This window comes from Sarcophilus harrisii, chromosome 3 (genome assembly GCF_902635505.1).
Source record: "Sarcophilus harrisii chromosome 3, mSarHar1.11, whole genome shotgun sequence".
NCBI lineage: Eukaryota > Metazoa > Chordata > Mammalia > Dasyuromorphia > Dasyuridae > Sarcophilus > Sarcophilus harrisii.
In genome coordinates, this window is record NC_045428.1 from 257,408,919 (window position 1) to 257,424,263 (window position 15,345).

The following is a 15,345-nucleotide window of genomic DNA, read 5'->3' on the forward strand; positions in this document are numbered from 1 at the left end:
AATTTCCTCTAGTAAAATTTATTTTGTTATTTAACTATTTCCTCCAATCTAGTTTGTCTTGGTTTTCTTTGTGCAAATGTGTATTAATTTTATGTAATTCAGGATCTATTTAGTTGTTTTATGAATACTTTTATCATTTGGTTTAGAATCATGCTTATACTTGTGAAAAGTATCTCTTTCCATTCTCCTGATCTCAGCCCCATTGTGTGTGTTAATTTCTTTTTTAAACAACAGGTTAAAAATCTATTAGAAACTTATTGTGGATGTAAGTACTGATCTAAATATTTCCTGCCAAACATATGATAAGTTTTCCTGGTAGTTTTTGTCAAATAAGGAGGGTCATGGTTTTAACAGTACATATCAAAGAGTGACTTGCATTAACTTTAAAAATTACTACCAGAGAGGTGTTAAGAGATTCATAAAGTAAAATCAAAGCAACTCTTTTTGCAAGTGAGGAAAGAAATAGAGCTTGTGACCCTGAAAAAAATGTATGAGACAAAAATGAGCTACCAACCCCTGTAAAGAAAGGGTCATTGTGGTATTGAGAGTTTGGGCTTAAAAATGAAATGGTTTGGAAAAATTATAATACTTAATGTCCAGTTTCAAGTAGCATGTGTTCTCCACACAAGGCTGATACAGCCACATAGATAGGAAGCTTAATATGGGATCCTGGACTGTCATGATGACATGAGTGAGCTCTTCAACGATGAAGTTTTTGAGGAGTATTTCTTTCTTGTACATTCCTGAAAACTTATGGAAAACTTTATAAGAGTAAGGTGTGGACCATATATGGAAAAGGAGTGTTTTATAATTTCCATTTCCACATGGTAATTTTCTGGGTTAGAAATCCCTTTAGTTGTTGATGTTAACTTTTCCATTGTCACCTGTATCTTAGCCAAGTTTTCTAAGGTATCATGAAGTTCCTTGTACAACTTCTGAAGTTCCTCATTATATTTAGATGTACGTTTGAGAATAAAATCAAAAAACAATGCTGTTGCATTTTAGCACTGCCTTATCTTCAGTAAGTGCAATGATTTTGATGTTTCATAATTTTTTGGCAACAGAAAACCCTATATTGTTGAGTCTCCCATTTTGATAAAAATTATGCCAATATGCACTATTGGCCTTAATTTTTCATGCACTGACAGATAATATATATATATATATTTTTTTTTTTGGTGGGGTGGGGATGATGCTAGAATTTTTCACATCACTGAGTTCAGGGACCTAGTATTATGACTTTTTAAATCTCCATTTTTTTTTAGAAATGCAAAATTAGTTTTTATTTGTGATATAGCAAATACTTATAAATCTAACCCACATAAATAAAAACTCTTATGACAGATTCTCAATAATTTTTAGTAGTACAAAAATACTGAGAACAAGTTTGAGAACCACTGAGATAGATGTATCTTCCCATATAACTCCTTTATCTTTAATTGCCTCTTACCCTCAGTTACTTGCACTCAGTGAGACAACCATTTCATATAGACAAAAGAAAGAATCTCTTAGGCAATTTGTTACTTTTTTTTATTACAGTAACTTTTTATTGACAGAACCCATGGCAGGGTAATTTTTTTACAACATTATCCCTTGCACTCACTTCTGTTCCGATTTTTCCCTCCCACTCTCCAGCCCCTCCCCTAGATGGCAAGCAGCTATATATGTTGACTATGTCATACTATATGCTAGATACAATGTATGTGTGCAGATACAAACAGTTTTCTTGTTGCACAGGGAGAATTGGATTCCAAAAGTAAAAAATAACCCGGGAAGAAAAACAAAAATGCAAACAGTTTACAGTCATTTCCCAGTGATTTTTTCTTTGGGTGAAGCTGCTTCTGTCCATCATTGATCAATTGAAACTGAATTAGGTCTCTTTGTCATAGAAATCCACTTCTATCAGATTACATCTTCATACACTATCATTGTTGACATATATAATGATCTCTTGATTCTGCTCATTTCACGTAGGATCAGTTCATGTAATTCTCTCCAAGCCTCTCTGTATTCATCCTGCTGGTTATTTCTTACAGAACAATAATATACCATAACATTCATATACCACAATTTACCCAACCATTCTCCATTTGATGGGCATCCATTCATTTTCCAGTTTCTAGCCACTACAAACAGGGCTGCCACAAACATTTTGGCACGTCCCTTTCCCTTCTTTAGTATCTCCTTGGGGTATAAGCGCAGTAGAAACACTGCTGGATCAAAGGGTATGCACAGTTTGATAACATTTTGGGCATAATTCCAGATTGCTCTCCAGAATGGTTGGATTCACTCACAAATCCACCAACAATGTATCAGTGCCCCAGTTTTCCTGCATCCCCTCCAACAATCATCATTATTTTTTCCTGTCATCTTAGCCAATCTGCTAGGTGTGTAGTGGTATCTCAGAGTTGTCTTAATTTGCATTTCTCTGATTAATAATGATTTGGAACACTCTTTCATATGAGTGGTAAAAATTGTCTGTTAATATCCTTTGACCATTTGTCAATTGGAGAATGGCTTGGTTTCTTATAAATTAGAGTCAGTTCTCTATGTATTTTGGAAATGAGGCCTTTATCAGAACCTTTAACTGTGAAGATGTTTTCCCAATTTGTTGCTTCTCTTCTAATCTTGTTTGCATTAGTTTTGTTTGGACCCATTTTGATCTCATCTTGGTATACGGTGTTAAGTGTGGGTCCATGCCTAATTTCTGCCATACTAATTTCCAGTTATCCCAGCAGTTTTTGTCAAATAATGAATTCTTATCCCAAAAGTTAGGATCTTTGGGTTTGTCAAACACTAGATTGCTATAGTTGACTATTCTGTCTTTTGAACCTAACCTGTTCCACTGATTAACTAATCTATTTCTTAGCCAATACCAAATGGTTTTGGTGAGTGCTGCTTTATAATATAGTTTTAGATCAGGTACAGCGAGGCCACCTTCATTTGATTTTTTTTTCACTAATTCTTTTGAGATTCTTGACCTTTTATTATTCCATAGGAATTTTGTTGTTATTTTTTCTAGATCATTAAAATATTTTCTTGTAAGTCTGACTGGTATAGCACTAAATAAATAGATTAGTTTAGGGAGTATTGTCATCTTTGTTATATTCGCTTGACCTATCCAGGAACACTTAATATTTTACCAATTGTTTAAGTCTGACTTTATTTGTGTGGAAAGTTTTTTGTAATTTTGCTCATATAATTCCTGACTTTCCTTTGGTAGACAGATTCCCAAATATTTTATGCTGTCGACAGTTATTCTGAATGGAATTGCTCTTTGTATCTCTTGCTGTTGGATTTTGCTGGTGATGTATAAAAATGCTGAGGATTTATGGGGATTTATTATATAACCTGCAACTTTGCTAAAGTTATGAATTATTTCTAATAGCTTTTTAGTAGAATCTCTGGGGTTCTCTAAGTATACCATCATGTCATCTGCAAAGAGTGATAGTTTGGTTTCCTCATTGCCTATTCTGATTCCTTTAATCTCTTTCTCCACTCTTATTACCCAGGCTAGTGTTTCTAATACAATATTGAATAATAATGGTGACAGTGGGCAACCTTGCTTCACTCCAGATCCTACTGGGAAAGGTTCCAGATTTTCCCCATTGCATATGATGCTTACTGATGGTTTTAAATATATGCTCCTGACTATTTTAAGAAAAAGTCCATTTATTCCTATACTCTCAAGTGTTTTTATTAGGAATGGATGTTGGATTTTATCAAATGCTTTTTCTGCATCTATTGAGATGATCATATGTTTTTTGTTAGTTTGCTTATTGATATAGTCAATTATGCTAATAGTTTTCCTAATATTGAAACAGCCCTGCATTCCTGGTATAAATCCTACTTGGTCATATGTATTATTCTGAGAATGATTTTCTGTAATCTTTTTGCTAATATCTTATTTAAGATTTTAGCATCAATATTCATTAGGGAGATTGGTCTATAATTTTCTTACTCTGTTTTCAGCCTACCTGGGTTGGGTATCAGTACCATGTCTGTGTAATAAAAGGAGTTTGGTAGAACTTCTTCAATCCCTATTTTCAAATAGTTTATATAGCATTGGGGTTAATTGTTCTTTAAATGTTTGGTAGAATTCACATGAAAATCCATCTGGTCCTGGGGATTTTTTCTTAGGGAGTCAGTTAATAGCTTGTTCTAATTCATTTTCTTTTATTTATTTATTTATTTAATAGCCTTTTATTTACAGGATATATACATGGGTAACTTTACAGGATTAACAATTGCCAAACTTCTTGTTCCAATTTTCACCTCTTACCCCCCACCCCTCCCTAGATGGCAGGATGACCAGTAGATGTTAAATATATTAAAATATAACTTAGATACACAATAAGTATACATGACCAAAACGTTATTTTGCTGTACAAAAAAGAATCAGACTCTGAATTGTTGTACAATTAGCTTGTGAAGGAAATCAAAATGCATGTGTGCATAAATATAGGGATTAGAATTCAATGTAATGGTTTTAGTCATCTCCAGAGTTCTTTTTCTGGGCATAGCTAGTTCAGTTCACTACTGCTCCATTAGAAATGATTTGGTTGATCTCGTTGCTGAGGATGGCCTGATCCATCAGAATTGGTCATCATCTAGATTGTTGTGAAGTATATAATGATCTCCTGGTCCTGCTCATTTCACTCAGCATCAGTTCATGTAAGTCTCTCAGGCCTTTCTGAAATCATCCTGTTGGTCATTTCTTAAGAACAGTAATATTCCATAATTTTCATATACCACAATTTATTCAGCCATTCTCAACTGATGGACATCCATTCAGTTTCAGTTTCTAGACCACTACAAAAGGGCTGCCACAAACATTCGTGCACATACAGGTCCCTTTCCTTCTTTATAATCTCTTTGGGATATAATCCCAGTAGTAACACTGCTGGATCAAAGGGTATGCACAGTTTGATAACTTTTGAGCATAGTTCAAACTACTCTCAAAATGGTTGGATTCGTTCACAACTCCACCAACAATGCATCAATGTCCCAGTTTCCGCATCCCTCCAACAATCATCATTATTTTTTCCTGTCATCTTAGCCAATCTGACAGGTGTGTAGTGGTATCGTAGAGTTGTCTTAATTTGCATTTCAATGATTAATAATGACTTGGAGCATCTTTTCATATGACTAGAAATAGTTTCAATTTCTTCATCTGAGAATTGTCTGTTCATATCCTTTGACCATTTTTCAATTGGAGAATGGCTTGATTTTTTATAAATTAGAGTTAATTCTCTATATATTTTGGAAATGAGGCCTTTATCAGAACCTTTGACTGTAAAAATATTTTCCCAGTTTATTGCTTCCCTCCTAATCTTGTCTGCATTAGTTTTGTTTGTGCAAAAACTTTTCAGTTTGGTATAATCGAAATTTTCTATTTTGTGATCAGTAATGATCTCTAGTTCTGCTTTGGTCATAAATACCTTCCCCTTCCACAGGTCTGAGAGGTAAACTATCCTATGTTCCTCTAATTTATTAATAATTTCATTCTTTATGCCTAGGTCATGAATCCATTTTGACCTTATCTTGGTGTACGGCGTTAAGTATGGATCAATGCTAGTTTCTGCCATATTGGTTTCCAATTTTCCAGCAATTTTTATCAAACAGTAAGTTCTTATCCCAAAAGCTGGGACCTTAGGGTTTGTCAAAGACTAGGTTGCTATATTTGTTGACTGTTTTATCCCTTGAACCTAATCTATTCCACTGATCAACTAAGCTATTCCTTAGCCAATACCAAATAATTTTGGTAACGGCTGCTCTATAATATAATTTTAGATCTGGTACAGCTAAGCCACCTTCATTTGATTTTTTTTTTCATTAATTCCTTGAAAGTCTTGACCTTTTGTTTTTCCATATGAACTTTGTTGTTATTTTTTCTAGGTCATTAAAATAGTTTTTTTGGGAGTCTGATTGGTATAGCGCTAAATAAATAGATTAGTTTAGGTAATATTGTCATCTTTATTATATTTGCTCACCCTATCCAAGAGCATTTTATATTTTTCCAATTGGTTAGATCAGACTTAATTTGTGTGAAAAGTGGTCTGTAATTTTGCTCATAAAGTTTCTGATTTTCCCTGGGCAGATAGATTCCTAAATATTTTATAGTATTAGTAGTTACTTTAAATGGAATTTCTCCGTGTAACTCTGACTGTTGGATTTTGTTAGTGATATATAAGAATGCTGATGACTTATGTGGGTTTATTTTATAACCAGCAACTTTGCTAAAGTTGTGGATTATTTCTAATAACTTTTAGCAGAATCTCTGGGTTCTCTAAGTATACCATCATGTCATCGCAAGAGTGATAATTGGCTTCCTCATTGCCTATTCTTATTCCTTTAATCTCTTTCTCAGCTCTTATTGCTATAGCTAGCGTTTCTAATACAATATTAAATAGTAACGGTGATAGTGGGCAAAATTGTTTCACTCCAGATCTTATTGGGAATGGTTGCAGTTTGTCTCCATTACATATGATGCTTACTGATGGTTTTAAATAGATGCTGCTGATTATTTTAAGGAAAAGTCCATTTATTCCTATACTTTCAAGTGTTTTTAATAGGAATGGATGTTGGATTTTATCAAATGCTTTTTCTGCATCTATTGCGATGATCATATGGTTTTGTTAATTTGGTTATTAACATGGCCAATTATATTGATAGTTTTCCTAATATTGAACCAGCCCTGCATTCTTGGTATAAATCCTACTTGATCATAGTGTATTATCTTGGAGATGATTTTCTGTAGTCTTTTGCTAATATCTTATTTAAGATTTTAGCATCAATATTCATTAGGAGATTGGTCTATAATTTTGTTTCTCTGTTTCAGCCTACCTGGTTTAGGTATCATTACCATGTCTGTGTCATAGAAGGAATTTGGTAGGACTCCTTCATTCCCTATTTTATCAAATAATTTATATAGCATTGGGGCCAATTGTTCTTTAAATGTTTGGTAAAATTCACATGTAAATCCATCTGGTCCTGGGGATTTTTTCTTAGGGAGTTGTTTAATTGCCTGTTCTATTTCTTTTTCTGAAATGGGACTATTCAAGCAATTTACTTCTTCCTCTGTTAGTCTGGGAAGTCTGTATTTTTGGAGGTAGTCATCCATTTCACTTAGGTTATCAAATTTATTGGCATAAAGTTGAGCAAAATAACTCATTATTTCTCTAATTTCCTCTTCATTGGTGGAAAGTTCTCCCTTTTCATTTTTAAGACTACTAATTTCATTTTCCTCCTCCTTTTCTAATCAGATTTACCAAGGCTTATCTATTTTATTGGCTTTTTCATAGAACCAACTCTTAGTTTTATTTAGTTCAATAGTTTTTTTTACTTTCAATATTTTTAATTTCTCCTTTTAATTTTAGAATTTCCAATTTAGTATTTGATTGGGGTTTTAATTTGGTCTTTTTTTAGTTTTTTTTAGTTGCAAGCCCAATTCATTAATCTTTTCTTTCTCTGTTTTATTCAAGTAAGCCTCTAAGGATATAAAATTCCCTCTTATTACCACTTTGGCTGCATCCCACAAATTTTGGTATGATGTCTCATCATTGTCATTATCTTGAGTGAAATTATTAATTGTATCTATAATTTGCTGCTTCACCCAATCATTCTTTAAGATGAGATTGTTTAGTTTCCAATTACTTTTTTGGTCTATTTCCCCCTAACTTTTTGTTGAATGTAGTTTTTATTGCATCATGATCTGAAAAGAAAGCATTTACTATTTCTGTTTTCTTGCCCAGTTGGGCTGTGTGGATTAGCAATTGGGCTTGGCTAGAGACTACGGGGTGAAAGTGTCACTGCCCCAGGCTGGAGCCTCTTGTGGGACTGTGAGTATTAGCAGCTGACTGCAGACTGCAGACCCCAGCAAACTGCCCAGTGTCTCTGCCTGATGCAAATCGGCCCTGGAAAAGCTCTATGGCTCCAAGCCGAGCTCCTCACTGTGCAGATTGGAGGCTAACCCGGGCTGCGTCCTCCTGCTGCGCAGGATCACAGCTGCCCCAAGGAAAAGCCCTGTACTGCGGGTTGGGGCTGCGAGCTTGTGCTGAGATCTGTGCTTTCACTTTCGGTTTGAGACTCTGCTCAGAACCTAATTTCTCTCCCAGTCTGCGCCGATCTCCCCCCTGGCCCCGGAACCAACTTTTTTTTGGCGAGACTGCAGATTTTCTTGGCGCTGGTTCTCTTCTTATCTTTACGAATTGTAGCAGTCAAGACTATTTTTGATGCTCGATATAATATTGATAAAGAGGGTAAGAGAAGATCTTAGAAAGTTGCGTGTGTCTTCTCCGCCATCTTGGCTCTGCCCCCCTAATTCATTTTCTAAGATGGGACTTTTTAGGATATTTACTTCTTCCTCTGTTATTCTGGGCAAGCTATATTTTTGAAGATATTCTTCCATTTCATATAACTTGTTGAATTTATTGCCATAAAGTTGGGCAAAGTAATTCCTAATTATTGCTCTAATTTCCTCTTCATTAGTGGTGAGTTCTCCCTTTTCATTTTTAAGACTAACAATCTGATTTTCCTCTTTCCTTTTTTTAATCAGATTTACTAAGGGTTTTTCTATTTGTTGGTTTTCATAGAACCATCTCTTAGTTTTTATTAATTTTCAATAGTTTTTTTTTTTTTTTCTTTCAATTTTTATTGATCTCCCTTTTTATTTTAGAATTTCAAGTTTAGTTTTCACTGGGGTTTTTAATTTGTTCCTTTTCTAGCATTTTTTAGTTGCAAGCCCAATTTGTTCCTTCTCTTTTTATTTTATGCAAGGGCCTCTAGAATTGAAATTTCCCGTTATTACCCTTTGGCTATTACATTTTGGTATGATGTCTCATTATTTGTCATTTTCTTGGGTGAAGTTATTAATTATTCTATGTTTGCTGTTCACCCAATCATTCTTTATATGAGATTATTTATTTCTTTATTTTTGGTTCTTTCCCTTGGCTTTTTTTGAATTTATTATCGTCGTCGAAAGGATGCATTTACTATTTCTGCCTGCATTTAGTTTGAGGTTTTTTATGTCCTAATTTGGGTCTATTTTTTATAGGCTCCATGAACTGCTGAAAAGAAAGTGTACTCCTTTCTTTTTCTCAGATTCTATCATATCTAACTTTTCTAATTCTTTTACCTCTTTGACTTCTTTCTTATTTATTTTGTGGTTTGATTTATCTTTTCACAAGGGTGCAAGGTTGAGATCTCCCACTATTATAGTTTTTATCTATTTCTTCTTGCAGCTCTCTTAATTTCTCTTTTTAAAATTTGATGCCACCACTTGGTCATATATTTTAATATTGATATTGCTTCATTATCTTTACCCTTTAGCAAAATATGTCCCTTCCTTATTTCTTTTAATTAGATAAATTTTTTTTTTTGATCTGATGTCAGGATGGTCCCCTTTTTGACTTCACCTGAGCATAGTAGTTTTGCTCCATCCTTTTACCTTTATTCTGCATGTATCTCCCTGCTTCCGGTGTGTTTCCTTAAACAACATATTGAAGGTTCGGCTTTTAATCCATTCCTAATCACTTCCTCTTTTGGGGAGTTTACCCCGTTCATTTATGGTTAAAATTCCAATTCTTTTTACTTGCCATCTTTTAACCCCTGTTTATGCTTTTCTCCTTTTTCCCCTTACTCCCCTTCCCAATATTAAACTTGTGGCACCATTGCTTCTTACAGCCCTCCTTTTTATATCCTCCCCTTCCTTGAGTTCCCTCCCCCTATATTACTCCTTTCCCTCAGTTTCTGTTTCCCTTCTACTTCTTACCCCTTTTCCTTTTCCTTCTCCTTTTCAATAGATGGGAGAAGTTTCCTCATTGAATATGTCTCTTTTTCTCTTAAAGCCAATTCTGATGGCAGTAAAATACCCCTATATTCATCCCCTCATTCTTTCTCTCAGATATAATGGGTTTCCTTTGCCTCTTTGTGAGATAAATAACCCCACTTTACCTTTTTTTCTGGTACTGTCCTTTCCACCTCTAATTTCTAGGGAAAAGGATCATGTATTTTTATACATCTTTACAACAGAAATATAGTTCCCAAGATTTCTTTTTCCTTTTAGGTTTTTCTTGAGTTCTATATTTGTAGATCAAACTTCTTGTTAAGTTCTGGTTTTTCACCAAAAAATAGGTGAAATTCACTTATTTCGTTGATTGACCATCTTCTCCCTGGAAAAAGATGCTCATACTGGATGGGTAAGTTATTTTTGGTTGCATACCAAGTTCCTTAGCCTTTCGGAATATCATATTCCAAGCGCTAGATCTTGGGTGATCCTTATTGTGGTTCCTCTATATTTAAATTAGGTTTTCTAGCTGCTTGGAGTATTTTTTTCCTTCATTTGAGGGTTCTGGCATTTGGCCATTTTTTCTTAGCATTTGATTTTGGATCCCTTTCACTGGGTGATTGATGAATCCTTTCAATGTCTATTTTAACCTCTGTTTCTATGACTTCTGGGCAGTTCTCTTTGATAATTTCCTGGAAAATATGTCCAGGCTCTTTTTTTCATTGTATTTTTCTGGGTCAATAATTCTCAGATTGTCTCTCCTAGACCTATTTTCCAGGTCTTTGTTTTTCCCAAGAAGGTATTTCAATTTTCTCCATTGTTTATTTTTTTTTTGATTTTGTGACTGTTCTTTTGTCCCTTAGTCTCAAATTCCATTTTGCCGATTTGATTTTCAATAAATTTTTCTTATTCCTTTTTTTATATCTTTTCTAATTGTTTTTGTTCTATGGAATGTTTTCCATTTCACCCATTTGTTTTAGAGGCTGTTTTCTGTTTCCAGTTCACTAATCCTATTTTAAGGATTTGATTTCTTTATCCACTCTGTCTTTAAATTGGGATGCTTCTCCAGACTCTCTTTTAAAACCTCCCCTCTCCTTTTCCAATCTTTCTTCTAGATCTCTTTGGGGGTTTTTTTTAATTTCTTCTGTGAGATTCATCTGTGGGGAACGATGATCTCCTCTTGGGGACTCACCTGGGACAGTCTGCTTTTAGACTCCTCAAGGGTTTAAGTCTGCTCTCTGTCCATATAAAAGCTGTCAATCATTAAAGGTCCTTTTCTTTTTTGCTCATTTTGTCAGAGAAGAATCAGAGACAAACAAGCAAAGAAAAAAAGAAAAAAACCCCAAATGGAATCTGCTTTTGGGGGGGCAGGGGCTGGGTGGTGTTACTGAGCTTCCTCTACAGACTGCAGGGGCAGCAGCGAGGCACTAGCAGGACTGTGCTGTGCCTGTGCTCTGAGATTCTGAGAGTGTGCTGAGATGCTGTGGGGGAGGAGTGGCCAGTTCCTGGGAAACTCCAGCTATTTGGGGTTGAATTCTTCACCCCCAGTGTTTTTAACTTCTCTGCTGGGCTACTGACTTGCTGCCAGGGTAAAGTATCCCAGCCTGTAGCAAAGCTCTCCCCACAGAGATGGCTGAGGTCACACCCCAACCCCTCCCGTCTGCTCAGCTGTGAGCTGCCTGCCATGCTCTTGCTGCTGCTGCCCTCAGTCTGTGCCCGATCTAAAACCTTCCCACCCTCGAGCAAAAACAGACCTTTTCTGGCAAATCTCAAGGATGTCTTCTCTTGGTAACTATTTGTGTTTTTTTTTTTTTTTTTCAGTCAGGCATTAATTCAGAGGCTTGTAATGAGATGGAATCTGAGAGAAAATGTAGAGGTTACACAGCTGTGTGCCTCCTCACCGCCATCTAAATCTCCATATTTTGTAAAAATACTTTCCTTATCAATTAGTTTTCACAAAATCCAATATTATTTTGGGCAATACAAAAAATAAGGAAATATGGCTCCAGACCTAAAGCCAATTGGTATGCAATTCTCTTTCTGTTGGTAGAGATGAAGTCCTTTCCCTACATGAAGGGTGAGGTACACTAAGAAAAAAGCTTTAGGTCTCAGCATTTCTCACTTTTGGAATTTTTCAAGCAAAAGTTCCCTTTAGGGATTCTACAAGCAAGAACTTTACTTGAATATAGAGCAGTGTTAAGCTAGCTTCTAGCTTTGAGAGAAAAGAAAGAAAAGGCCAATCCTAATTTAGGTTTCTGAAGTAAAAGAATCTAAGAAAATATCAGAGCAATGTATAGTCTTCATCACATCCCTATTCCCAAATAGTATTTTAGAGACTTCAGAGTATTGTCCTTTCATGAGATAAGAGACTTCTGGTTGAGCTGAATTATCTTGTTTCCAATGGGAGAGCATGTTTTCCCTGTATTGTATGGTATATGTTATCCTGTGAATGCTGTCTCTGATTTCTGTTTTACTATGTTTTGGATAAGTAGTTTTTTTTTGCTATGTGGTATGTGTGTTGATTGTAGAACTGATTAGTTGGGAAAGATACTGAACCTAGACTTGGGATTCAATATTGGGGCTCTCTTTTCCCACAAAGTACAAAACTATCAAAAAATTTTGTGGAAAACAATCATATCCACTAGAGACACAATATTTAATGGAGTAGATAAATAAACTATTCCAGTAATCCTTTTCTCTAATCCTCCACTCCAACCTCCTGTTTTCCATCCTGGACAAAAAGAAAGAGAATGGATAAAATTGAAGGAGAAAATGTTAAAAATGTCTTTTCCTCCCTTTGGACTACACAAGGACAGCCATATTCCTGTGAGCTCCTCTCTAGACTGTAAAATCCATCATGTTTATTACTTATTATCTATAAAAACAACAACATGTTCATGCCCACAATGGTAAATCTATCAGAATATATTGAGGAAGATAAAGCTTCTTCTGTGATAATTAAGTCAGAATTTTACAATCGCAAGCTAACTATTAATGGAATTTTGTGAGTCAAAATTTTAATCTAAAAAGTTGAATTGAGTTGCTGGATTTTCTTTATCTCAGAGAGATTGTACAAACAGATTACCTCAAGTTGATAAAGGAATAACATTTATTTTAATTGAAAAAAGAAAATTAATAAAAAAGGAAAAATGGTAAAATACAATACTAAAATATCTCAAATAAAACATTATTTGGGATTAGAAATTTAGAGACTTTATATATACATATAGTTATTGTTGTTCAGCCATTTCAGGTGTGTGACCCTTTGTGGACTTATTTGAGGTTTTCTTGGCAAGGATAATAGGTACATTGGATACATTTGCAGTATCACACAGCCAAGGAAGTAAAGGTTGGATTTGAATTCATGTCTTCATGATTTTAGGCTCAATGTTCTTACCACTGAGCCACCAGCTAGCTCATATGCAAACATATGTATGTATATGTATACATTAACACGTGTTTGTATATATATATATATACATACTTGTATACAATAAGTGCATAATATGCAAGTATATATGTGGGTATATGATTTACTTTTTATTTTGTTTATGTGTAAGAATATATACATGCATGTATATATGCATGTGGATATACATATATTAGTGGAATTTGTAATTAATCATGGTAACAGTAAAGTCCATTTTGGCCAAGTAAGTTTTTCTACTTTGGATAAGAGAGTTATCCAAAAGATTTCAAAGATTTTAAAAGTGTCCCAAAGTATCATCTTTCTGAACTAACATCAAAGCACTAATGTTTGTAGCACTACAGATAAACTGATTATGACTTCCCATGATGGCATAGAAAGAATACAATGAAATTGGTCCTTCTCTCAGAAAAACTAAATAGATTTGGTCCAGAAAAATTCCAAATTTCTCACAAATTACACTAATAATAGAAAATTAGAGGAAAAGCAAACAAGCAAGCAAACTTATTCATGAATTCCAAAATATTTTTACAACTAGAAAAGGAAGTTTATTTTTTTCAAAACTACTTCTAAGATACAATTATAATGCTATAATCATCCACAGACATAAAATAGAGAAATAAATCTGTAACACAATATAAATATAGAAAAAAATATGCTATAAAACTTTAATAAAAAGGTTTTGTTTATTTTTAAAAATTATACATTAAAATTGGCTTGGATTTTTTGTGAATAAAAAGCTGGTTGAGAATGAGAAAAACTAAAAACAACTATATTGATAACAAAAAATGATTTAAATGATTTAAAAATTGGATTATCCCTAGATGCAGGAAAAGCTATTAGCAAAATAAAACATCTATTTTTAGTAAAAATAATAAGCATAGGAATAAATTGACTTTCTATAATAAGGAATACAATGTCAATTAAACATTCAGATCTATCACTGTTTGGTATTTGGCATTAGGAAGGAGCAAGGAAGGAAGGAAGAAAAAAAAAACATGGATAGTCATCATGGTTATGATGAAAATATGCATTGTTAAAGATATAATGAAGGAAATTATAGTATTCTTAAAGATACCACAGATAATGACATCAATCAATATCATATATATGTATGTTTAATATACATATATATGTGTGTATATATATACATACATACATACATATACCAATCACAAAAAGCATTGCAGTGATAAAATTACAAGATTAAGTAGAAAACAGAACTATAATAGTTAGGGATCTCAAGGTACACCTTTAATATATAAAAAAAAAGTTAAGAAAATAATATAAAATAAATAAATTTGATATCAACATATAATTTAAAAAATAGTTAGACCTTTTGTGAAAACTGAATAGAAATCACATAATTATACATATATCTCAATGTTAAATATAGTTTTTTTGAAATTGTGATCAAATATTCATCTTCATCTGACAAAAGCTGAAGAAGTAATAAAATAAATAATCAACAAAGCAGTTGAAAATAAGGACTCAAGGGGGGCGGAGCCAAGATGGCGGAGAAGACACACGCGTCTTTCTAAGCTCTTCTCTTACCCTCTTTATCAATATTATATCGAGCCTCAAAAATAGTCTTATGCTACCGTAAAGATGAAGTGAAAACTCACCGGCCGAAGAAAATCTGCAGTCTTGCCAAAAGGTTGGTTCCGGGGCCGGGGGTCGGCGCAGACTGGGAGAAAATTGGGTTCCGGGAAGTCTCAAACCCGGGTGAACCAGCCAGACAAGCGCGGCCCCAACCCCATGGGGCTTTCCTTGGGGCAGTTGTGATCCTGCCGGAGGGCCGCCGGTTGCCTCCAATCTGCCAAGGGACTCGGCGGGGCCATAGGCTTTCCAGGGCCGGGCATCAGGCAGAGACACTGGGCAGAGTTTGTGGCTGTCCTTCTCGGCTGCTCAGCTGCTTCTCACAGTCCCACAAGAGGCTCCGGCCCCGGGGTGACCTTTCACCATTAGTCTTTAGCCGGGGCAGCGATAATCCACTCAGCCCTACTAAGCAGTTTGATAGCTCGGCCGTGCTGAATCCACTTCCTGTTGGGGAAGGAAAACTCTCACCCAGGCACCCCCAACCTCAGGCCGGAAATCGGTTTAATCTTTCCCTGCTCTGCAGAGGAACGGT

General features: G+C 34.8%; 1 pseudogene; it reads right to left on the bottom strand.

The window, feature by feature from the left end:
• Nucleotides 1-555: 555 nt before the first annotated feature.
• LOC105750225 lies at nt 556-15,076 on the bottom strand (annotated as a pseudogene).
• Nucleotides 15,077-15,345: the final 269 nt, after the last annotated feature.